Genomic DNA, 26,941 nt, shown 5'->3' with positions numbered 1-26,941 from the left:
AGATATATTTTAATGATTCTTCTTTGGCTAGAAGATAAATCTTCAAGTCCCTAACAGATACGGCACACAAAATTCCTTGTAACTAGCCTCCACATCTCCTGTCCCCCGCCTCCATCCACATGCACTTTTCTCCAACTGCAGTAAACTGATTACTATTCCCCATGTATACCCACTTCTTTTGGGTCTGGAAGGTTTAACAGAAATTGTACATTTCCTCTGGAAAGATTTGCTCATGGAAACTCTCATTAGGTATTACTCTCTCATGTCCTCTGACATATATGTGTGTGTGTGTGTGTGTGTGTGTGTGTACACACACATATACATATACACATATATATTATATATATATATATATATATATATATATGAAATTTTCTGGGGCTTCTTTTCCAGACCTCAGTCATATTAAGATTCTGCCATAAGGAACCCTCCTACACTGTTGGTGGGAATGCAAGCTGGTGCAACCACTCTGGAAAACAGCATGGAGGTTCCTCAAAATGTTGAAAATAGAACTACCCTATGACCCAGCAATTGCACTGCTGGGCATTTACCCTAAAGATACAAACGTAGTGATCCGAAGGGGCATGTGCACCCGAATGTTTATAGCAGCAATGTCTACAATAGCCAAACTATGGAAAGAACCTAGATGTCCATCAACAGACGAATGGATAAAGAAGATGTGGTATATATGTACAATGGAATACTATGCAGCCATCAAAAGAAATGAAATCTTGCCATTTGCGACAACATGGATGGAACTAGAGGGTATCATGCTTAGCGAAATAAGTCAATCAGAGAAAGACAACTATCATATGATCTCCCTGATATGAGGGAGAGGAGATGCAACATGGGGGGTTAATGGGGTAGGAGAAGAGTAAATGAAACAAGTTGGGATTGTGAGGGAGACAAACCATAAGTGACTCTTAATCTCACAAAACAAACTGAGGGTTGCTGTGGGGAGGGGGGTTGGGGGGGGTGGGGTTATGGACATTGGGTAGGGTATGTGCTATGGTGAGTGCTGTGAAGTGTGTAAACCTGGAAATTCACAGACCTGTACCCCTGGGGAAAAAATAAATATATGTTTATAAAAAATAAAATTTAAAAAATAATAAATAAATAAATAAATTTACAAAAAAAAAGATTCTGCCATAAGAACTAATTTTTTTTTTCAGTTTTATAGCATGTTTCATATTATATTGTGACCAAGTGTGCACTTGAGACTTCTGTCAAAACAATGGCTTTGTGGAAAAAACAGTTAATTGTCCAAAACCATAGCTGCTTTGGCTATTTGTTTCTGGTCTGGATGCACAATATCTATTGTAAACAAAATAAAAATACCATTCTTTATTCACAGTTGCATCTATTTATTCTAACACTGAGAAGAGCAATTGTATCTTCTCTTTCAAATTTTGAATACTCTCAGTCTTCACTGACTTCACTGGCAGGGATTTGGTAAAAGATCAAATTGAAAATGAAGCTTTACAAAGAACTCAGTCTTGAAAATTTTTCTAAGTCCTTAATAAGATTCTTAAAGTCATTCAAAATGATCCTCAGGTCATATAAAAATATTGTCAGGTTTTACCACTGAATCTCTTGGGCTGGGGCTGTTGGCTATTCTCTATTATACAGTACTTGTTGCTACAAGGGAAACCTGTGTGTATCTAACAAGCATTATTTCAAGGTAATGAATATATTAAAGAAACACTATGGCAGGCAAGATATATAATCTTACCATGTGCTCATCTTAAATCAGAGTTTTTTGAACAGCACAATGAAACTGTTACTTGAGTGCAATACTGATGAAAACAAAATGAAGCATGTTTTAGGTGTCCATGCTCAAATTAAATAAATAAAGTTCAATAAACTTTTTCTATAATTTATTATTTTAAAAGTCCAGTTGTTATAATAATCATTCATTAATGACTATGATGCTTTTTAGGTCCTTGCTGCCCAGAGTCTGGTCTATGGTCTGGTGAGCTTTCCCAACATCACCTGAGAGTTCATTAGAACTGTAGAGTTTCAAGTCTTACCCTGGACCTACTGAGTAAGAATCTGAATTTTTGACGTAATCTTCTGTTGATACAAACACACATTTGTGGTTTGAGAGGCACTGATGTAAACCATCATTGAGGATAATTTTCTGGATTCTATTAGTTTGAAACTACCTAAGACCATGGGGCTTAAAATGTAATACTAAATATTAAATTATTCAATCATAACACACTAAGAGGAAGAGTGTTTATTGCCTGCTGCTGTAACATTTTTGACCACCAAATCATAATTACCTTAATAGCCTCTTCTTAAGAGTCAAGTAATTTTATCTGTAGCTTTCTTTGGATCACATTTCCTACTTCGCATTTTAGTTATCTATGTGCAAGCCTTATTAACTAAACAGTATTTTGAAGTACTTGAATATAGAGATTTATTTTATATTTTATAGGACCTGAAAACAGTAGAGTCTCCAACATTCAGAATTTATAATTAATATTGTAGATCCCTGATTTATTGGAAAGATAAATATTAGCTTATTTGTTATTTTAGGATATATATATTAGACATTATATATCACTTTTAATATCATTTGTTAAGTTATGTATAGTGTATTAAGTGCTCATAAATACTTGCTAAATATATATTAATATCACAGTTTTAGTAATTCCATTTGTACTTGTAATAAATATATATTTATTAATTATCTACTTTATGCCAAGTTATACTCAGTGTGCTTGGAAAACGACTGAACAAGACAGCCTAAAGCTCCTTTTTATGGAGCTTACATTTTATTTTATTTTTTTAAAGATTTTATTTATTTGACAGAGAAAGAAAGTGAGCACAAGCAGGGGGAGCAGCAGAGGGAGAGGGAGAAGCAGGCTCCCCACTGAGCAGAGAGCCCTACGTGGGGCTCCATCCCAGAACCCTAGGTTTAGTACCTGAGCTGAAGGCAGACACTTAACATAGGCACTCTCTGGAGCTTTTAGTGGGGAAAACAGAAAAAAAAAAAAAAAAAAAAAAAACACTACATATAGTAAATCATATGGTAGTATTTGCTCTGGAGAAAAATAAAGCAGCAAGGGTGATAGGGGATGCGGAGAAAATGGGAAAAAGTAGGGGCTAAATGTTGCTCCTTCAAACTTTACAGGAACTATAATCTAGGTGTGAAGATTAACCTTAGGTTCTTGAGATTGTTAGGGAGATTGATCTAAATGGGGATAAAGGACATAAAGTGATTAGTTTTGATGGTCTCACTGCAGATCATGACAAACTTATGAGTTTTGGAGGAGTGGCAAAGAGAATAAAATCTCTGCAAGATGACAGAGTTCTGGCACTCTGTTTTTCCTCTTGGTGATGGTGTCAGGGAGGCTGGGGATAGGCTAGCTTGTCTGGAGCACATAGAGTTCTTGAGTTCCAACTTGAATTATATTTCTAAAAACATCATCTTTTCTGTATCTCATTTGAACCTCACTTTGAAACATGAATCAGGTATCATTATCCTTAATTTGAATTGAAGAAACCGAAGACAGGAGTTTAATTAACTGTAGTTGCTGACATGTGTTTGCTAACACCAAGGCAAGGTTCAGACTACACTATCTACACTGAAATAAAATCTGTTACCCACCTAGAATGTGGCCCCAAACCTACCACTAATTCATATCAATAAAGCATAGGAAATGTAAGAAATCCTTTCTGCTGCCATAGTCCATGAACCAGTATCTTTCCAGGACTGCCAGGTTTTTCAAGTCCACTGGTTTTTCAAGTCCACTGGTTAGAAAACCAGAATGATTCACCATCCAAACTCTCAGAAACTTTTCTGGGTTTTTGAAACCAAAATCCATTTTATTAGTGAGGAATATAAAACAAAGAAGCAATGAGGAATTACAACAGAAATCCATTGTCAGAAGGGAACTTCAGGTTATCGGGAGTGTACAAAATGGCATATCCCATATACACCCTCATGCTATAAATCAAGCCATGATTTCTTCTCACTTGTTTAACTTCCAGGCAGTCAGTCCAAGTGAGATGTTAAGCAGAAGTGACAGGATGGCTAACCATGTCACAAAGAAAGATCTCACCTCAACATTTCTAAATAGAGTACTCATCCCAGAGAATAGAAGCTTTTTTACATGAGGTAGAAGAAATCTTAACCTCCTTGTACCTCTGCTCATATATCAAACATTTAAAATAGCCCAAAGTGATGAGAGCCCCAGAAAATTATTGAACTGATATACTGAATGGCAAATCTACCTCTTAAATATTCTCTAGGTAAAGTGCTATGTCTCTGCCCTCTTAACACAGCATTGTGAGGGCTGTTCTCAAATATTATCTTGTTGTAATGGCTCTGATGACTCAGGAACAATGAGTACCTGCCTTGCCTACAAATAGTTTAACTGCACAAAGTGAAAGGGAATGTGGGTTGTCAGTGCTGTACATTGCTGATCAGCAACTGAGTATCTGAGTTACTGCTTATCCAGCTTCCACTCCTATTGAAATCACTCTTAGCTGGGAGCCATGTGTTTACTAGTCCCTTGAGACTTTCAGTATTATTCTACTAACAACATGGTAAGGTTATATTTAAATAACAGTTACCAACAACAGTACTAATAGTACTGTTGTTAGTAACTAACAGTTACTAACAACATGGTAAGGTTATATTTAAATAACAGTTTAACTCCCCCTAGTTATTCCCATAGTTTTCATTTATATTCTAATCTGTCATAATCATTTGTACTCCACCTTTTATTTCATTGGAAAATACTTGGGGATTCCAGAAAAGGGAAAAAAAAAATCATGTTCTGTGTAAATTACATTTTATCAGATGTATAATTATATAGCTTGAAAACAGATTAGATTTTTGCAAGACATCTTACAAGAATGGATATAAGAAACCACTCCTTTGATTGCTGCCGGGACTTTAGAGTAAGTTTATCTGTCTATCTACCATCATCATCATCTACTTACGGGATTGATAAAGAAAGAAGAACTAAAATTACTGAGGAAATACTGAATGCCAGGCACTTTTCCCTGCAATAACATGTTATGTATTGACTCAGAAATCCTATGTAGTGGGATTATTCTAATTTCATGGGAGAAGTTGTTTTAGATTAGTTGCTGACAAACACCAGAACTGCTCTCTGATTTCAAGACGTTCTGATTCAAATGGTTGTGTTCCTTCCTCCATACAATGATGTTGCAGGACAAAGAATTTGATAGAGATCTAGACTTAGGTGGGGAAGTAATTTTATTTTTCAGTTGGCAGTCCCTCCAGGAAGAGGTTATCACTTCTTACCATTCTACATCAGACATTAGGAAGACAAATAGATCATAACAAAATAAGACAGACAATTTCTGGCTGTGGTCAAGATGGCATCTGAGCCAAATGAACTCATTATTGGCCCCCCATACCTTTCACTTTGGTTTCTGTGCTTTTTCAAATCTTAGAGTATAAGACAGACTATATTGTTGTGTCCTTTCTCTACATTTTTACTTCTTCTACATGATAGTATAGTTGATATAAGGATTAATTTATTTTGCTTCAACTTTTTAAGAGCTAGATATGACTCTGGTGATTTACAAATTGGGAGGATCATAAAACTGAAAACAGTGCCTTCAGAACTTAGATTTTCGTTTTTTTTTTTTTTTCAAATTTATTGAGGAATGATTGATGAATAAAAATTGCGTAAATTTAGCTTGAACAACACAATTTTAAGGTATACAGTGTAATGATTTAATATATATGCATATATTGTAAAATAGTTGCCACAATCAAGTTAATTAACACTGGCATCACTTCGCATAATTGTGTGTGTGTGTGTGTGTGTGTGTGGTGAGAGCACTTACCATTTACTGACTTAGCAAATTTCAAGTGTACAATACAGTATTGTTAACTATACTCACAGGCTGTATGTTAGATTTCCAGAACTCATTCCTCTTATAAATGAAAGTTTATAGCCTTTGGTCAACATCTCCCCATTTTCTCCACCCCCAGCTCCTGACAACTTTATTCTTTTAATTCTATTTATTCTACCTCTATTATCATGATCAATTCTACAACTTTTTCTTTTCAGAGTTGAGAATATGAAGATCACTGCTGGCTTATTGCACAAGGATAAAAATTTGAATGAGCAAATTGTGCTTGTTCATTACAGCTATTGCCAATAAAATGTTGCTAAAATTAGAGTTTGGGAAATTATCTTCTTTACTTTAAGACTGGAGTCATTGATAGATGTTAGCGAGGATGCAAAGAAAGGAAAACCCTCCTATACTGTTGGTGGGAATGCAAACTGGTGCAGCCACTTTGGAAAACAGTATGGAGATTCCTCAAAAAGTTGAAAATAGAGCTACCCTATGACCCAGCAATCACACTACTGAGTATTTACCCTAAAGATACAAATGCAGTGATCTGAAGAGGCATGTGCAACTGAATGTTTATAGAAGGGATGTCCAAAATAGCCAAACTATGGAAAGAACCTAGATATCCATCAACAGATGAATGGATAAAGAAGATGTAGTATATATATATATATATATATATATATATATATATATATATATATATACACTACTATGCAGCCATCAAAAGAAACAAAATCTTGCCATTTGCAATGACGTGGATGGAACTAGAGGGTATTATGCTGAGCAAAATAAGTCAGGGAAAGACAATTATCATATGATCTCTCTGATATGAAGAATTTGAGAGGTAGAGCAGGAGGTTGTGGGGGTTAGGGAAGGTAAAAATGAAACAAGATGGGATTGGGAGGGAGACAAACCATAAGAGACTCTTAATCTCACAAAACAGGGTTGCTAGGGGTGGGGGAGTAGTGTTAAGTTGGCTGGGTTATGGACGTTGGGGAGGGTATGTGCTATGGTGAGTGCTGTGAAATGTACAAGCCTGATGATTCACAGACTTGTACTCCTGAGGTAAATAATACATTATATGTTAATTAAAAAAAAAGAAGATTGAAGTCATTGAGAAAGGATGTGAGCACAATCTAGCCATGAATACAATTTATTAAAAGGTTGATTAAGATAGCCACAAATTAAATTATATGTTATAAAATTTAGAAAGTGAAAGAGACATTAATGATTATATAACCCATCATTTACTTAAAAGGAAAGTGAGACCCAAGCAACTTGTGAGATTCACCCAACATTATGTTTATATAAGAGGTGACATCTTGCACCCCTGGGTGGCTCAGTTGGTTGAACGACTGCCTTCAGCTCAGGTCATGATCCTGGAGTCCTGGGATCAAGCCCCACATCAGGATCCATGCTCGGCAGGGGATCTGCTTTTCCCTCTGACCTTCCTGCTCTCGTGCTTGCTCGCTTGCTCTCATTTTCTCTCTCTCTCTCAAATACATAAATAAACCTTAAAGAAAAAAGAAAACAAAAAAGAGGTGACATCTGGCCCACAGCTTCTGAATTCCATTCCAACATCTCTTAAAACACTGGTTTTCTTCCCTCTCTCCTGACCCCATTTTCTTGATTCACAAATATAACAAAAAAGCAAATTTTAATTTTGTTTTTACTTCCTACCACTATAGATCTAAAAATAGATTGAGGTGGCAAAGTGACTTACATTCAAGGCTCAGAATGCCTTGATTTTCAGTGAATTGTGAAGACATCCTGCAGTCAGACACCTGCAGACAATCAACCACACACTTTACCTGCTGTACTTCACCATGGCAATTCCAGGCATGCATATAAGTGTAGCAGTCATTCATTGTGGTGGGCATCAAAGAACACCTCAGTGGGAAGAGTGACTCAGGAAAGGTTGGGCCCTCCTTGGCTCACAATGTTGTCACGTCAGAAATAAGGTGTTTTCATCAGGATCCAAAAGCTGATGCTCACTCATTTTCCTGATCTTTGCCAACTGACACAGATTGTCACTACCAAGCTGGAACAAGAAGGTTAAATCCCAAATTCTTTAATTCAGCCTTGGCACAAAGCCTGATTTGTCCAGCACTGAAACATTGTCTCATGTAAGCTTTATATCAGAGAAGGCTTTTGGAAATGTATTTACCTTTTGAATCCACCAGATTATCCATTAGGTTATTATTAATAGGAGTTAATTATGCAAATACATTGACCTTTTGTCATGTTTTAAAGTATTTTCTTTCTATATTTTGAGGGAAGATTATACTATTATTGATATACATAAATTTTATTTCATGCAGTTAAATATATCGTGTTTCCTTTATACTTTGTGACATACTTAACCTTTCCCTACTAAGACTACAAAAACGCTCTAACCCCTTCTTGAATTTATTGTTAGAAGTACTTTTTTTGGCTTGCTAAAAGGAATTTATACTTCTCAGGAGGTGATTGAATCTTTAGTCATCTACATTCAGGCATTATTATCACATGCCCTTAAATTACATATGTCTAACCCTTTATAATCCATCTATAATATCTAGCAAAGAATAATCATACATGTGGAAAATGGCTTTAAAACTAATACCACTCTGTAATCCATACACATAACCTGTGGTTGCTGTGTATACCATTCGTTGGCACTTCCTTCCATGTAGTCATCCATACTTGACAGCAGATTTCCGTGAACAGTCAATTGTGTTAATAATAGAAAGAAATAAGCTCCCTGCCAAGGATCTTGGGTTCAGTCTCAAGTCTCAACATTGTGAAATTTTGGGTGTGAGTTTGATAACTGAGCCCCTAATTAAAGAAAAATATCATGCCTCACCTATTTCAAGTATTATATTAGCTAATTAATTTAATAGGTGTTTGTCATTTTCTGTAGCATTTACTATGCTAGTCTCATGGAACATGCATACATTGAAACAAAATCACATACTTGAAAAACATGGCGAAGGCTTTAAAATAATCATTTACATCAAAGTTTGATGAGACCTGTATGAGAGATATAATCCAGAATCTGAGAGAACAAACATGCGTAGTACCTATCAGTAGTACCTAGATCTGGAAAGCTTTCCAGATGAGCTGATGCCTTGGCTGAATACTCGAAAGGCTAGAGAGAGTCTCTTGAAGAGGAAAGAGCTAAGGTATCTCTAGCCAACATCCTGTTGTAAGAAATACAAACTGTTTTAAAATTGCAAATAAATTCCTTGTGTACAAAGGAAGTACACAGTGTGTGAAGAGGCTAAAGAACTTTGGAGATTTTTATATGACAGGTTAGATAGTTTGGACTCCAAAGACTACAAAGAGATACAAAGAATATTAGCTGCCAAGTCACATGATCAGAAGGACAGAGTAAAATCACTTTTAAATACACAACTATGAGATATTCATATCTTAGTCACCAAATTTTGAAATGTTGAAAAACAGGCAAGAAAATGAAAGACGGACTCTAGAAAAATAAGAAATCCACAAGATATAGCAATGTTTTAATAATTAGATATAAACAGAAGGCTTTTGAAATGGTTGTGCAAAGCCTAAAGTACTTATGGAAAAAAATAAATAGTCAAGAATATTCAGGAGAACTCTGAAAAATGTCACAATAATTTAAAAAACAAGGTACAGATGCATGAATACACGTATACACCAAAGGAGAACATGACTGGGAATAAATAATCCAAGTGCAATGGAAATTTTGCATATAAGAAAGGAAGTATCTCAAATTAGTGGTATTAGGGACTTGTGAATAAATGATTTGGAGTCAGCTGGGTAGAAAATTTAGATTCCTATCTCAAGACTTGTATAAACTCCAAATAAATAATGATGTACATGCAAAAAATAAAACCATGCGTGTGCCTGAGGAAAATGAGTGAAATTTGCAGTAGGAAAGATGTTCTAGTTATGATCCCAAATTTAAAACCATACTAATAATCAATTATAAACTGACAAAATCAACCCTAAAAAACACATTTGCATGGCAAAAATTATCGCTGCAGTCAAAAGAAGAATAAAAACTTTGAAAAATGTTCATGTCAATAAAAATTTGTATGTTTAGAGATCTTTGAGAACAGTAAGAAAAAGACCAGTAGTTCATTCAATAGCTGAACACAGTATAGACCTACTTCACAGAAAAAGAGATAAACATGGTCCTGCAGCAGATAAAAAGATGTTTAACTCAATACCAAATAAGAGAAATGCAAAAATCCAAAAGTTTGAGCACATAGTCTGTTGATAGGACAATGGCAGAAAGGTGCTTTCATTAACTGCTTTCAAGAATGTGAAGATGAGCTTGCATTCCCACCAACAGTGTAAGAGGGTTCCCCTTTCTCTGCATCCTGTCCAACATCTGTCATTTCCTAACTTGTTAATTTTTGCCATTTTGACTGATATGAGGTGGTATCTCATTGTGGTTTTGATTTGCATTTTCCTGATGCCAAGTGATGTTGAGGATTTTTTCATGTGTCTGTTGGCCATTTGGATGCCTTCTTTGATAAATGTCTGTTCACGTCTTCTGCCCATTTCTTGATTGGATTTTTTCTTTTTTGGGGTGTTGAGTTTCATAAGTTCTTGTAGATCTTGGATACTAGCCCTTTATCTATATATCATTTGCTATTATCTTCCTACCATTTTGTAAGTGGCCTTTTAGTTTAGCTGACTGTTTCCTTTGCTGTACAGAAGCTTTTTACCTTGATAAGTCCCAGTAGTTCATTTTTACTTTTGTTTTCCTTGCCTTTGGAGATATGTCTCCAAAGAAGTTATTGCAGCTGAGGTCGAAGGGGTTGCTACCTATGTTCTCCTCTAGGATTTTGATAGATTCCTGTTTCACATTTAGTTCTTTCATCCCTTTTGAGTTTATCCTTGTGTATGGTATTAAAAAAAAAAAAAAAGTCCGGTTTCATTCTTCTACATGAGGCTGTCCAGTATTCCCAGCACCACTCATTGAAGAGACTGTACTTTTTCTATTGGATATTCCTTCCTGCTCTGTTGAAGATTAGTTGACCATAGAGTTGGGAGTCCATTTCTGAGTTCTCAATTCTATTCCATTGATTCACATTGATTCACCATACTGTCTTGATGATTATAGCTTTGTAATATAGCTTAAAGTCTGGCACTGTGATGTGACCACCTTTGGTTTTCTTCTTGAACATTCCTCTGGCTATTTGGGGTCTTTCATAGTTCCATACAAATTTTAGGATTACTTGTTCCAGCTTTGTGAAAAATGTTCATGATATTTTGATAGGGATTGCATTGAATGTGTAGATTGCTCTGGGTAGCATAGACATTTTAACAATATTTATTCGACCAATCCATGAGCATGGAATGTTTTCCCATTTCTTTGTGCCTTTCTCAGTTTCTTTCGTAAGTGTTCTCTGGTTTGGGATTACAGATCCTTTACCTCTTTGGTTAGGTTTATTCCTTTGTATCTTATGGATTTTGGTACTATTGTAAATGGGATGAATTCCTTAATTTCTCTTTCTTCTCCTTCATGGTTAGTATATAGGAATGCACCTGATTTCTGTGCATTGATTTTATATCTTGTGACTTTGCTGAATTCCTGTATGAGTTCTAGCAATTCCTCAGTGGCATCTTTTGGGTCTTCCACATAGAGTATCATGTCATCTGCAAAGAGTGAGAGTTTGACTTCTTTTTTGTGGATTTAGATGCCTTTTATTTCTTTTTGTTTCTGATTGCTGAAGCTAGGACTTCCAGTACTATGTTAAACAACAGTGGTGCAGGGGCGCCTGGGTACCTCAGTGGGTTAAGCCTCTGCTTTCTGCTCAGGTCATGATCCCAGGGTCCTGGGATTAAGCCCCGCCTTGGGCTCTTTGCTCAGTGGGGAGCCTGCCTCCCTCTCTCTCTCTGCCTGCTGCTCTGCCTACTTGTGATCTCTGTCTGTCAAATAAATTTTAAAAAAATCTTAAAAAAAAAAAAAAACAAAAACCAGTGGTGAGAAAGAGAGAGAGAGAGGACAACCCTGTTGTGTTCCTGACCTTAGGGGAAAAGCTCTATTTTTCACCATTGAGAATAATATTTGCTTTGGGCTTTCATATATGGCTTTTATGATATTGAGGTATGTTCCTTGTATGCCTACACTGTGAAGTTTTTTAATCAAGAAAGGATGGTGTATTTTGTGAAATGCTTTTTTTTTTTTTTTTGCATCTATTGAATCATGTGGTTCTTGTCCTTTCTTTTATTAATATGATGTATCATGTTGATTGACTTGTAGATGTTGAGCCACACTTGCAGCCCAGGAATAAATCCCGCTGGTAGAGGTGAATAATCCTTTTAATGTACTGTTGTATCTGATTGGCTGGTATCTTGGTGAGAATGTTTGCATTCATGTTCATCAGTGATACTGGTCTGTAATTCCCCTTTTTGATGGGGTCTTTGGTTTTGGGATCAAGGTAATGCTGGCCTCATAGAACGAGTTTGGAATTTTTCTTTCTGTTTCTATTTTTTTTTTTTTTTGAAACATATTCAGAAGAATAGGTATTCTTTAAATGTTTGGCAGCATTCCCCTGGGAAGCCATCTGGCCATGGACTCTTGTGTGTTAGGAGATTTTTGATTACTGCTTCAATTTCCTTATTGGTTATGGGTCTGTTCAGATTCTCTATTTCTTCCTGTTTCAGTTTTGATAGTTTATAAGTTTCCAGGAATGCTTCCATTTCTTCCAGATTGCCTAACTTGTTGGCATATAATTGCTCATAATATATTCTTAAAATTGTATTTTCTTGGTGTTGGTTGTGAACTCTCCTTTTTCATTCATGGTTTTATTATATTATTATATTATATATTATATTAGGTCCTTTCTTTTTTATTTTTGATAAGTCTGGCTAGAAGTTCATTAATCTTATTAATTCTTTCAAAGAACCAGCTTATAGTTTTGTAAATCTGTTCTACTGTTCTTCTGGTCTCTGTTTCATTGATTTATGTTCTAATCTTTATAATTTCCCTTCTCCTGCTTGGTACACCACTCTGGAAAATGGTATGGAGATTCCTCAAGAAGTTAGAAATAGAATTGCCCTAGACCCAGCAATTGCACTACTAGGTATTTACCCCAAAGATACAGATGTAGTGAAAAGAAGGGGCACATGCACCCCAATATTCATAGCAGTAATGTCCACAATAGCCAAACTGTGCAAGAAGCTGTGAAGACCTTCAGTAGATGAATGGACAGAGAAGATGTGGTTGTTATATACAATGGAATACTACCCAGCTATCAGAAAGGATGAATATCCACAATTTGCATCAAGATGGATGGAACTGGGGGATATTATGTTGAGTGAAATAAGTCAATTAGAAAAAGACAGTTATCATATGGCTTCACTTACTTGTGGAATATAAGAGACAGGGCAGAGGACCAAAGGGAAAGGAAGGGAAAACAGAATGGGAAGTCATTAGAGAGGTAGAAAAACCATGAGAGACTCTTAACTAAAGGATAAAAACAGGGTTGTTGGAGAGGATGTGGGTTGTGGGATGGGGTAACTGGGTGATGAGCATTAAGGAGGGCATGTAATGTGATGAGCACTGGATGTGATACACAACTGATGAATTGTTAAACTGGGTCTAATGATGTACTAAAAGTTGGCTAATTGAGTTTAAATTAAAAAAAATGTGCTGTTGAAGCAACTCTGATGCAGAAAAAATTTGGCCACATCTGTTGAAGTTATAAATGCACCATCCTTTGATTCTGCAGTCTCACTTTTGAGACTCTACCCTGTAGATATACCTGAACTGTACAAAATAACAAGTGTTTAAAGTTAATCATGTGGTGTTTTCTTTGCAGCAAACTAAAATCTAAGGTATAATTTCACATCAAAATATTGTGAAGCATTTTTAAAAATAAGAAAACTCTCTGTCCTGATATTCAGTGTTCTCAAGAATATATTTTTATATGAAAAAAAGCATGAGGACAGTATATTACAAAGAAGGGAAGAGAATATATATTCGTATTTCTTAAAATTTGCAAAAGGAAAGACTGCAGAAACACCCAAATTAAAAATGGAAGCAATTACATAGTGTGTCAGTGTGCTAGAACAAGACAGATTAGAACAAAAATTTTTTTGTATACAGTTTCTAGTGCTTTGATATTTATATGCATTGTTATCCAAAATTTTAAAGTAATCTAAAATAAAATACAGCCCAAATAAAAATACTACGTTATATGCATTTACAGTGTTTACAAAAATCTGCAGATAACTGAAGTAAAAAAAACTATATAAAACAGAAAGAAGATCTTTAATTTATTTTTCTGAAGTATTTATCTTCATATGTGTTTTGTGATGGAAGAACGTCAGACATTCATAACAATTATAAAATAATAGACATGCATGACTTCTATACCATCTTACTTGCCTGTCTCTTGGGTATAGTTGGATTGTAAAGCATAACACATATCATAACAATGATAAAAGAATAATTTTGAGGAAAGAAAAAAAAGTTTATCTCATTTATATGACTAAGTGGAGCTTCCAGAAAGTTGAATCCATTTGTATATTATTAATATTGTAGAGATGAAGTGTCAGTAGCTATATGGGTTATTAAAAATCATGTTTAATTTTTTGTTGCCCTGGGAAGTTTATTTGGATTTCTTTTTATATACTTGATCAGAATTGCAAAGCTCCATATAGAAACCAACCAAGGCTAAAATCAGTACTTGCTCCTTCTCAGACCCAGGGTGTTCTGTTGTAGCATTCAAAGTTATGCCTGTGAGAAATGAGGCTTTAACCTTGAAAGTTAGAGCAATTGAATACTAAAGTGGATTTGACTACTTTAGAAGAAGTCTTTCAAAAGCCTTCAAGATTCTTCTGGTAACAAAACTATTTACTCCTACAAAGCTTCAACTCTGAATTGAATGAGAATGACAGACTTGGACAGAAATCATCAGGAAAATGTACAATCAAAACTGCCAAGCTATGAATCACATACAACCACAAAGCAACAGGCAAGAAAACGACTACGTCTGTGGCCCTTATTGAAGGAAAGATGTTGGAAAATTAAGAGAGGGAGAAACACACTCTGCCTAATATTACCTCAATTTTTTGGTGGAGTAAAGAATAAATGTTCAAAACAAGAAAATAAAAGAGATTAAAGTCTTCAAATTAGCAAAAGATGACAGAGGAAGAAGGGAGGAGGTGGGAATAGTAATTATTTAGGACATATTCAAATGATTCATTTAGCTTTCCAGCACAAATAGAACTAATTGTTTGTAGGAGGGGATCAAAGTTATAATCCAACGGTTTCATTGCCTTTCATTTAGTCTTCATTTTTTTTTGCTCCTTTTAAATGTCTTTTTTAAAAGATGGGGTAGCGATAAAGATCTTGGCAAAGAAAATCAGTAATTTAGAGCTTGATTTACTATCAAGTAATGGACCAGCTGAGGGATTCTACAAACAGCTGCAAGTTGCCATCTTATACATTGGTAGGGGGTTTCAATCAGCAATTAGATTTGTCAGTATCAATTCCCCAGACCTACGTTTTGTTATTTCCTTGCTTGCTTTCCAGTAAAGGATCAAAACAGCAAAATTTCTTGGAAAACCATAAACAAATTAGCAGTTTCAAATAATTACTTCTAACATTTTCCTTTAATTTTTAAGCATTATTAGTCAGCTGAAAGAAGATTTTGGCATCTAGTCATTATGTGCGGCTTTAAATGAAATCAATGGCACGCTAAAGTGACAGATGGAACTTCAATTGTATACAGTGAGATAAAGTTGAGGGTTCTTGGTGCACTGAATTTCAATTTAGCGGTAATAAAAAAAATAAGAATTTTCAAAGTACTCATTTCTTTTTATGAAGATGAATGATTATGAAACTACATGGCTTATGTAAATTTTGAGAATTTAAGGCATTTCTAATTCATATTGAATATAGAGAGAATAAATTGACCTGGGTGCTGGGTAGCTTTATATACAATATTCTCTATATAAATAACATTGCCCCCCACCACAGCTGCCATTCTGTCTGCACTGAGTTTTGAGCTCATGGCATGTATTAGAATTAGTCTTTGTAGATTTATTTCTGTGTTTACATGTTCATTGTTTCTTTCTCCCTGTAAACTGAGAGCTGCATGATGAGAAGCATCACTTATGGTTTTTCGGGGGGGGCTTTGTTTTTCGTTTTTGTTTTTGATTGGGGATTTAGCATAGTGTGAGTGCTCAGTAAACATTTGTTGAATTAATGATTGTTAATTAGGCACTAGAATAAGACAAAAAGTTTTTATGTTCTATTTGGAATCAGGGTGTGAGATTACATAGTTGAGGCTTTGGGGACAAGCTTCCCAAGTTTTGGCCACTAATTTTTTCTTCTGTCTTCTTGACAGTGTTATGTACACTTTCTGCACTTATGGATTTTTCAGGGTAACGTATACACTTATCTAGCACATGGAAAAGGATATGGTATACCAGGCCTAAGGAGTCCTTTTATAATCTTCAGTATCTTTCCCAAGCTTATTGTTTCTCTTTTTCCAAGTTTTTATTGGACAGTTAACCTCTGTCCTAAATGTATGATGATTCTCCTAAGAAAGATCATCCTGCCAACTCCATTTTTTTGATGCTGAAAATACCACTTGCCCAGGAGAAACTATGAGCATGTATTTTTCTACTGAGAAAAGGTATTCCCTTTTTGTGTTTGATTGCAGTTTATATATAACTACTGTTTCCAAGCACTGTGCAGACACTTTTCTAAAAATTGTATTTGTTACCACAACTCTATTGGCTTGGACATTATTTTCAATATTCTACAAATGAGTAAATGAAACCTCTGAGACGTTAAATACCTTCCTGAAATTGTTCAGCTGGTAACTGATGGACCTAACATTCTAAACCAGGTCATCAAACTGAACAAAGTTTATGCTCTTAACCACTACCTTAACTGCATTTATAGTTGAAACAAGCACCTCATTTTTGTCTCTGAAATAGGTAAAGGTATTGGGCTTAAGAGTTATATTGTAACCCAGCTTTTAATAGGTGAGAGTGATGAACTGACCCTATTTCATGAGGACATGAGGAACTTAGACAGCAATGGCCAAAGATGGGTAGGGCTGTAAAAAAAAAAAAAAAAAGTTGGGGGGGCATGAATCTTTCCTACCCTTTTGTCTTTCTCCATTATGTTTCTGACCTCAATGAAATTTCTACCTAGAAAAGAGTAATCTTGATTCAAATTGAGCAGAACGACATGAGCCTTGGTGTCCTTTGACCAATAATATGACATTGTGGATACAGGGAGGTAATAGCCTCATTAAGCTTAATGGCAATGAAATTCATAGACATGTTCTCCAACGAGGACCTTGGCCATCCTTCCAATTAGTTCTTAGGGCACTTTATGTTGGTTAACTACTACCTAGATGAGAAGATATTTCAGACAGGAAATCACTGCTGAGTCTTCAGTGTAGAAGTCTCCATTTGGGCCATGTGGCTATTTCTCTCTGCTGGCATGTTTCATTTGGAATTCATATAATCAGACGTTATTGAGCACTTGCTGCATACAAAGAATTGAGTTACACAGCCCAAAAATACAAAGATGAATAAGTTATTCTAAAGTTGTTTTTAATGATTTTATAATAGAAAACATAATTCATTTTCAGGGTAGTAATTTGAACACTGAAGAGGGAATTACCTCCCACTCCTAAAAAATTCCTGTACCCTACCATTCTTGCCAGTGTCATTCTCTGAATTATAGTTAGCAATTACTTCTCAATTAATAATTACTTCTCAGTTTCCTCCACCCAAAAAATGTTTTTGCAAGTAAGTGCTGTGTATATACAGATGCATATTCATAATAAACTTATATACATTATACCACACTGTAATTATGTTCTGCATCTTTTTCTCTTTTAATGTAATAACAATAAATCTTGAAATACTCCAAAGCAGCACAGACAGAATAAAATAAAATAGAATAATCCAATGCATGGATATGGCAAAATCACTTAATGAGTTTCTATTGAAGGATATTTAAGTCTTTTATTGCAACACTGCAGTGAATATTCATACTTATATCTTTGTGCTTTCATGCAAAAATATCTGTATGATGAAGTTTTCTTAGTGGAATTGCTGGGTCAAAGAGTATATGTGTTTTAATTCAAATAGTTATTATTAAACTGCCTACCAAATAGATTTTACCCTTTGTGCTACTTGTGTGCAAGAATGGTTGGCAAGCAACTATATAAATAGCTTTTTAATAATCAAAATAAAATATGTGCATCATTAAAAATATTTAATTGTAAAGAAGGCTTCATAATACAAATAAGCCTTTGTTGTTGCATTTCTGGCATTCTCTGTTCTGTTCTAAAAAGGGGTCAAATTTTAACTCTTATCTCTGTGTTAACTTCTGGTATTTACCTCCTTTGTTTTTGTGATTTATGGTAAGAAATATATTTGGTCTTTAACCATGTTACTTGCCCAGAGCTCCTAAAACCCTTGGAATTTCCTAAGTAAACCAAACTATAAAGATGTCTTTTGTTATGTTAATGAAGCGGCTTTAGGACAGCATCTAAAGATGAAACTAGTTGCAAGTGAAGTCAACCTTGTGCTTGAAGGGTTGGAACTTTCAATCCTAACCCCCTGACTTTGCGGGAGGGGAAAGAGTTTGGAATTTGAATAATCACCATCATCCAATGAGTTAATCAACTTTGCCTATGTAATAAATAAAGCCTCTATAAATAAACAAAATAGGAGAGGATTCAGAGAGCTTCTGGGTTGGTGAACACATGGAGGTTCTAGGAGAATGGCATGCCCAGTGAGTTCTTGCCTTCAACATCTCTCTCTTCTGGTTGTTCCTGAGTTATATCCTTTTATAATAAAATAGTAATCTAGTAAGTACACTGTTTCTCTGAGTTCTGTGAATCTCTAGCAAAGTAATCAAACCCAAGGAGAGAATCATAGGCACTTCTGATCTGTAGTCATTAGGTCAGAAGTACAGGTAATAACCTGGGTTTGTGATTGGCATTCTGAGCAGGAGGGAGTCATTGGAACTTCTGGTCTAGCCAGTAGGCCAGAGGCACAGGTGACAACCTAAGCTTGTGGTGGTCATCTGATGGGGAGGGGAGAGTCTTGTAGGACTAAATCCTTAACCTGTGGAATCTGATATAGTCTCTGGGTAGACTGTGTCAGAATTGATTTGAATTCTCTGATAGCAGTAGAGTATCCAATTGCTTACTCATGCTAGGAAACCTTTACTCTCCAAGAATTGGAAATGGGCCCTCCACATCTCTAAATTATGTTTTATTAATATCATTGATTAGCACATTTTAGATATGATATAATATCTAAATAGATAATTATATAATCTATTATGACAAATGGGGATTTTCATACATTCTTACTTTCTTAGTCACTCAAATGATTGCCAACTTCCTTTTCTCAACATATGTTCACTATACTTAATAACTAAAGTGGGTGGCTTAGTTAAGCATCTGACTCTTGGTTTTGGCTCAGGTCATGATTTCAGGGTCATGAGATAGAGGCCTGCATCAGGCTTCCTCCATGCTGGGCATGGAGCCTGCTTAAGATTCTCTCTCTCCCTCTCCTTCAGCGCTTCTCCCCCTAAGGTCATGCATTCTCTGTTTCTCAAAATAAATAAATAAATAAATAAATAACCAAAAAAACATAAAAAACAAAAAATAAAAAAATAATTATACCATGTACTTCAATAACTTAATGCATATATAAACCTTATTTCCAGTTCCATCAAACATAGGCATCTTCTCTTGAATTCCCCTTTGTTAATTAAAGACACTTCTTTCTTCCTTTCTTCTAGCCTTTCTACTCCACACACTGGGATCTTTATGTTACTTCCATATCATTAAGTTATATAGCATATACACATACATAACATACACATAAATAAAGATATATAATGTATATATTCTATCCTGAATCATATTAAGCCTCCTACATTTTGTTCATGAGCTAATTTGAATGTTGAAAATTAAGGAAGGTTTAATTATTGTGAATATGAACATATAGTTCTCTGTATAGCCAGAGTGTATTGACTGTATTTTCTTTTGTATCAGTTTTGCTTTTTCTTCTCTTTGAATATTACATCTTATATTGTTCTAATTTTTCCATTCTTTCTTTACATTTTTTGGGGCCAAATATCCCAGAGAAAATATAAAAAGAGCATTTACAAGGAACAATACAAAAGAAGCACTCTAGACGTCCAGGATATGAACAGAGATACATATATACATAATGTTATGAGCTTATTTTACTCATTATTATGGTTGGGAGATGAACCTATGTTGTTACCTGTAGCTACAATTTGTTGTTTTTAGCCCTGAATTATTATTCCATTGTTTGAAAATTGAAGAATATATCCATTCCTTCATTGAACATTTAGGTTCTTTCCAGTTTTTGCCTATTATGAAAAAAGTTGTTAATGAATATTTTTGTATGTGTCCTTTGGTAGTGTAGGTGGATTATAAATTACTTATATGTTTAGACTATTTTAATAGATATGGCCAAACTGTTATGCAAAGTCCTATACCAATTTATAATTCTACTGGTAATGTAATGTATAAGAATCCCAGTCGTTCCTCATACTTTGCAGTACTTGGTACTGGCTTTTAAATTTTAACCATTCTAGTGGAGATGAAGTGCTATAGCAGGATTTTAATTTGAATTTTCCCAATAGCTAAATATGCTGAGGATCTTTTCATATACCTATTGGTTATTTGGGTATTTTCTTTCATGAAGTGTCTAAGTATTTTCCCATTTTATTTTTTTTAAGATTTTATTTATTTATTTCTCAGAGAGAGAGACAGAGAAAGAGAGAGCAGAGGCAGGGGGAGTAGCAGGCAGACGGAGAAGCAGGCTCCCTAATGAGCAGAGAGCCTGATGTGGGACTCGATCCCAAGACCCTGGGATCATGTACTGAGCCAAAGGCAGATGCTTAACAGACTGAGCCAACCAGGTGTCCCATTTTATTTTCCCATTTTAAATAAGATTGTTGGTCTTTTGGTTTTTGACCTGTAAGATTTCATTTTATATTCTAGATACAAGTCTTTAGTCAGATATATATAACATGAATATTGTGTCAGTTTACTCAGGCTTCCATATCAGAATACCATTAATTCTTTGCCTAAATTACAAATTTTTTTCTCATAGTTCTGGAGGCTGGAAGTCCAAGATCAAAATGCTGGTAGGATTGGTTACTGGCAATATTCTTTTATTGGCTTATAGATGACCACCTTTTCACTGTGTTTTCACAGGGCCTCTCTGTGCATACAAAGTCTTACTGTCTCTCTTTTAAGGACATGACCTATTAAATTAGGGGCTCATTTATGATAAAGGGACATATTTAGAAAACATAAGAGTAGCTGTATTTAAATATACAATGTGGAAAGAAAATGGGAGTAGAGTGTGGCTAAAGTATACCAGGAATCAGCAATCAAACACACAAAGAATAAAAATGTATATGATTATGATATGTTATTTTTAAAAAATATTTTATTTATTCATTTGACACAGAGCAAGAAAGAGCACAAGAGAAAGAGAGAGAGAGAGAGAGAGCACACAAGCACAAGCAGGGAGAGTGGCAGGAAGAGGGAGAGGGAGAAGCGGGCTTCCTGCTGATGATGCAGGGTTCCATCCCAGGTCCCTGGGCTCATGACCTGAGCTGAAGGTACATGCTTACCAACTGAGTCACCCAGGAACCCCTGATTATGATATATGTTAAACTGAGGAATGTCATAGCAAGTAAAACTATGGTGGAGAAACTTAAATTATTTTTTTAAGGAAACTTTTGTGAAATGTTCAGAATTTTTGCATATCTTAAAATATATTTACTATACCTTCATATTTGAGTGAAAAATTTGAGCATAGTTTCACTGTTGATACTGGTTTCTCATGGTTATTAATTTATTTATTTAAATTGAAGTATAATTGATATATTGTATTAGTTTCAGGTGTACTACATAATGATTCTGCAGCTGTACACATTGTGCAGTGGTCACCCACAATAATTCTAGTTAGCATCCATCATCATACATAGTTATAAAATTTTTTCTCTTATGACGAGAACGTTCAAAGGGAAATACATGCACCCAGATGTTTATAGCAGCATTATCAACAGTAGCCAAACTATGGAGAGAGAGCCCAAATGTCCATTGACTGATGAATGGATAAAGAAGATTATCCATCTATCTATATAGATATAGATATAGATATATGTAATATATAATGTAATATATATATATATATATAATTAGTCCATTGACTGATGAATAGATAAAGAATATTATATATCTATATATATATGTAATATATGTATAATTAGTCCATTGACTGATGAATGGATAAAGAAAATGTAGTGTGTGTATACACAGACACACACACACACATTAACGCACACACAATGGGATATTACTCAGCCATTACAAAGAATAAAATCTTGACATTTTTAATGACATGGATGGAGCTAGATTTTACTATGCTAAGTGAAATAAGTCAGTCAGAAAAAGACAAACACCATATGATCTCACTTATATGTGGAATTTAAGAAAGAAAACAGATGAGGAAGTGGAGATGCAACGTGGGGGGTTAGGGGGGTAGGAGAAGAATAAATGAAACAAGATGGGATCGGGAAGGAGACAAACCGTAAGTGACTCTTAATCTCACAAAACAAACTGAGGGTTGCTGGGGGGACGGGGGTCGGGACAGGAGGTGGGGTTATGGACATTGGGGAGGGTATGTGCTATGGTGAGTGCTGTGAAGTGTGTAAACTGGCGATTCACAGACCTGTACCCCTGGGGATAAAAATACATTATATGTTTATAAAAAGTAAAAAGCCAAAAAAAAAACCCAAAAAACAGAGGTAGCATTCAGAAGAAATCACTAAACATTTTAAAGGTGGTTCCTTATGGGAGTAATTTCTTTGGTCAGCAGGAGAGGGCAGAGGTCTGTGGCTTTCCCCCAGAAAGTGACATAAATGCTTCATTTTAAAATCACCCCATTGTACTTTTTGGTACAGGTATTTGAAACGTTGGAAATAAAGTATACTGGAAAATAACATGAAAAGGGCTTCTGAAGTCTTAATAATGCTCTGTATCTTAAGAATTTGTTTTCTGGGTGTGTTCATTTGTGACAGGTAACTTTGGGATACACATTTGTGATGTGTGTACTTTTATATATGTTTAGTTTACCTTAATAAGCATTGAAAAACAAAAATAAAATGTTCTCTGAAAAAAAAAGAAAGAAAGAAAACAGATGAACTTATGGGAAAGGGGGAAAAAAAGAAAGAAGGAAACAAGCTATAAATGACTCAATGACAAGGAATAAACTAAGGGTTGATGGAGGGAGGTGGATGGGTGATGGGCTAGGTGAGTGGTGGGCATTAAGGAGGGCACTTGTAATGATGAGCATTGGGTGTGGTATGTAACTGATGAATCACTGAATTCTACTCCAGAAACAGATATTGCACTGTATGTTAACTACCTAAAATTTATATTAAAAAATAATAAAAAGAAATAAAATAAAAAATAAAAATAAGTAAAAGCCCCATAGAACTTTAAAAGGATTGATCTGTTGGCTTTTATCAAGTCTTTCTGGTGATATGTTTGATGCGGGACTGATTCTTTTCCTTTTGTAGATTGCATTTTTGGTTTATTTATTTCACTTTGTTTAAGTGTTTATTGACAGATTTTTTTTTTAATTTTATACTCTAGAAACTTGGTTCTCAAAATGTTATGTCTAGGTATGGTCTTTTGCATTACTGTCTGGGCATATGGTGGGTATGTCAATTGTACTTTAACTCTGGAATATTATCTTGTATTATATTTCTAAAATTTTTTATCCTGTTCTCTCTCTTATTTGGGGAACTTACATTCTTTATTTTTGACTTTAGTTACTGATGTTCTTTTTTTCTTTTTTTCAAACTGCATATCTAGGTGTCTTTTACTTTTCCTGAAAGTAACTGACACAAAGACAATGATAAGATTTTCTGTTTTTTTTTCCGTTTCATTCTATGACATGCCTTGATGATATGATCACATGTTCAATGTAATCATAATTGTTAAGAGAGATAATGTATGTGATTCAAATGGTATAGTCTAGGCACCAAGTAAATGTTAATTGAATTTGTGAACAAAGATATGCATACCATATTGTAAAACTCTTCCATATTTTACATATGCATAAAATTCTATTTGTCCCTAAAGTAGTTCCAAAATAGTATCTAAGTACATTCATCAAATGTCATGCATGCATATACTTATTTATATATGTATGTATAGATATATCAATTTAGATATATGAGAGTCAGACACAGACATAGAGTATGTATGATTAAATGTATACACATACATGCCACTAAAGGACAATACCAACATATAATTTCCCTGCGCTTCGATTGCAGTCTTACATTCTCAATTAGTAATAGCTAGCCCAGGAAACTATACTATAAGCTCTAAGTCAATAACAGTCTTACCCTATATTGAAATGTTCTCTGCCAACAAGTGCTTTATCATGATAGCCTATTTGAGTATATTCCTTTTTTTAAAAAAGATTTATTTATTTGAGGGAGAGGAAGAGAGAGAGCATGAGCTGGGGAAGGGGCAGAAGGATATGGAGAGGCAGAGAACCCCAAGTTGACTCCACAATGAGTGCAGAGCCCAAAGTGAGGCTTGATCTCGCAACCCATGAGATCATCACCTGAGCTGAAATCAAGAGCTGGCCTCTTAACCAACTAAGCCATCCAGGTGCCCAAAGGGTATTCTTAATATGTGTCTAGCTTCTTCTATTGTGAGGTCTCACTCTGCCATGTTTTCAGCATCCTAACAAAGACTTTTGACTCATCAAAACTGAGTAAATACATAAAAAGAAACCCAAGAAGAATATTATTCTACATTTTCAAATGCAAATTTTATAGCATCTTCAGGTAGATTAAAAAAAAAATACAGTTTAGAAGCCAAGTATAGATTGTGTGGGAAGACATTTGACATTACAAAGACATCTGTAAACTTCTCAGGACCTGAAAGGAATGTCAATACTTGTGTGAATCACCCTGGAATTAACTTGGATGGTTCCCCAAAATAATTTTTTAGGTGGAGAAGTAATTGCCAATATATGAGATTAGAAACAGCTCCATAGGAGCCTGCCTACTCTGGTTCAGTTCTTTCACTACTAGTAACTTTGCTCCCTTTACAAAACAGGTGTTGTGTATTGGTTTGTTACGGTTTGAGAGCAACTTGTTTATGAGACTCAAGTGAAGTTGTTGACATCTAAGGGTCAATTTGTTTACATTGAGGAAGCTGTATCAGGATGTTGTTATCAACATCTGTTATTCTCATTAAGTACTCAGTTCCTCAACTGTCCACAGTTGCTGCTGGGCACTTATCAGTAAGAACACATGAAAAAACAGCTAGGATGTAACTGACCTTTAAACTTTAAATACCAAGAGTTTGTGAGGACTTACCAAGAGTGTTCAAGTCTGGGCAAGACTACCCTTTGCTGATCTAAATAGCTCTCCACCGACTGTGGGGCATTTGCCTCTGCCACAGCAAAGCAACTCTGTCAGTAGTGGTGAAAATTGTGCAGCGGCTCCTTGAAGGAAATCATCTTGCCCACCAGCGCTGGCACCTTCATTTCCCTAGCAACCTGAACTTGCTCTAGCAACAAGCGACTTTTGCTCTGGCAGTAGCTGCACTCAGTTGGCAAAGCTAACTCTTCTGAGATCCAACTTGTTGAAAGGTACATTTCAACTAAATTCTGACTTTATTCCTTACATCCACCCTTCTCCTTAAACAACAGCTTAATTGATTTATTACTGGTTTGAATTATGTTATTTTTATTGGCTTATTCGGAGACATTATTGCCTTGTGAAATATTGTCATAAAGTATAATTCCTGTGGTGAACCTGTGTTAAATTATTGGCAAAGACATTCTCAGTCTCTGAGCATAATTTGTCTGAACAAAACAACAGGGTATGTGTGAAGGAGTCCTAATACAAAAGCCAAAACATAGTTAATACGGGCCATTATTCATGAACAATAAATTTAGGCATCTGAATTCTTGGACTTATTCTAGGCAACATAAAGTTCTTTCATGATTTATATCCCCGGTGTTAATTACATATGGATGTGCGTGTGTGTATGTATATACCATATACCTTATTGGTCTTTTTTCTACTAGGGATGTTATTCCTTCAAGCAATTTAACAGAGAACTTCAGTATAAAAGTTGTGAGCTGAAGTATCCATATGTTAATGAGTCAAAGAGTAAACTCCAATGTGTTTAAATAGTAAGATGGTATAAAGATAAAGGGAATAAACAGAACAGAATCTGGAATAAGGGCAAAGAGACACTTGTAATAATAGAATTTAAAGTAATTCCAGAAAATATAAATTCCATGAGCAAAATGAAAAAAAAATAGAGAAATGAGAAGTTTCCCTGAAGAGATGAGAAAATTAGCTAATATTTTAAAGCCCATGATTCACAGAAAACAAGAAAATAAAAACTGGAGACAGTGTAAGAACCAAAGAAAGCAGGGCTGGCAAAGAAAATGAAGTTTGCAGAATTGGAAAGAAATGAAAAAATAACTACTGACTAAAACTCACCAGGGAATACTTTTCTAAAAATGTGAACATACATAAACCAGCAGGACCAAATAAAATGGATTCCTTGGTGTTGAGGGAATTGACTAATGAACTTCCCAGCATAGTCACAATTGCGGCTGGAAAGTCATGGAGCACTACAGAGAACTAGAAAATTGGAAAACAACAAATGTGGCATGATTTCCTGAAGAGGGGAAAAGCGTTGTTCTATCATGTACCTTCCAGTAAGCTGAATGCCAACACTTTAAAAAACAAAATAGACTATTAGAGCTGTCTTACTTGAGTTCCTCCAGGGCAAGCACTTTAGTAGTGTGCATGGTATATGGCTCAATTTGAACAACAAGGGGAAACTCCATAAATAATATTTGCCCCAGAGGGTAACTGAGTCACAGTGAACAAAACCTACTTGGCGAATTCACTTTTTCCCCCCACAAAATCACATACAGGATAACAGAAATTTAAAAGCCCCATAGTTAAACATTCTTGATATTTACAACATAGAATTATTCACGAAGAAGATTA

The sequence above is a fragment of the Lontra canadensis genome, unplaced genomic scaffold, assembly GCF_010015895.1.
Source record: "Lontra canadensis isolate GAN:19392208 unplaced genomic scaffold, GSC_riverotter_1.0 scaffold61, whole genome shotgun sequence".
Lineage (NCBI taxonomy): Eukaryota > Metazoa > Chordata > Mammalia > Carnivora > Mustelidae > Lontra > Lontra canadensis.
The sequence above is the reverse complement of the archived record's forward strand: the minus strand, read 5'-3'. Positions refer to the sequence as shown.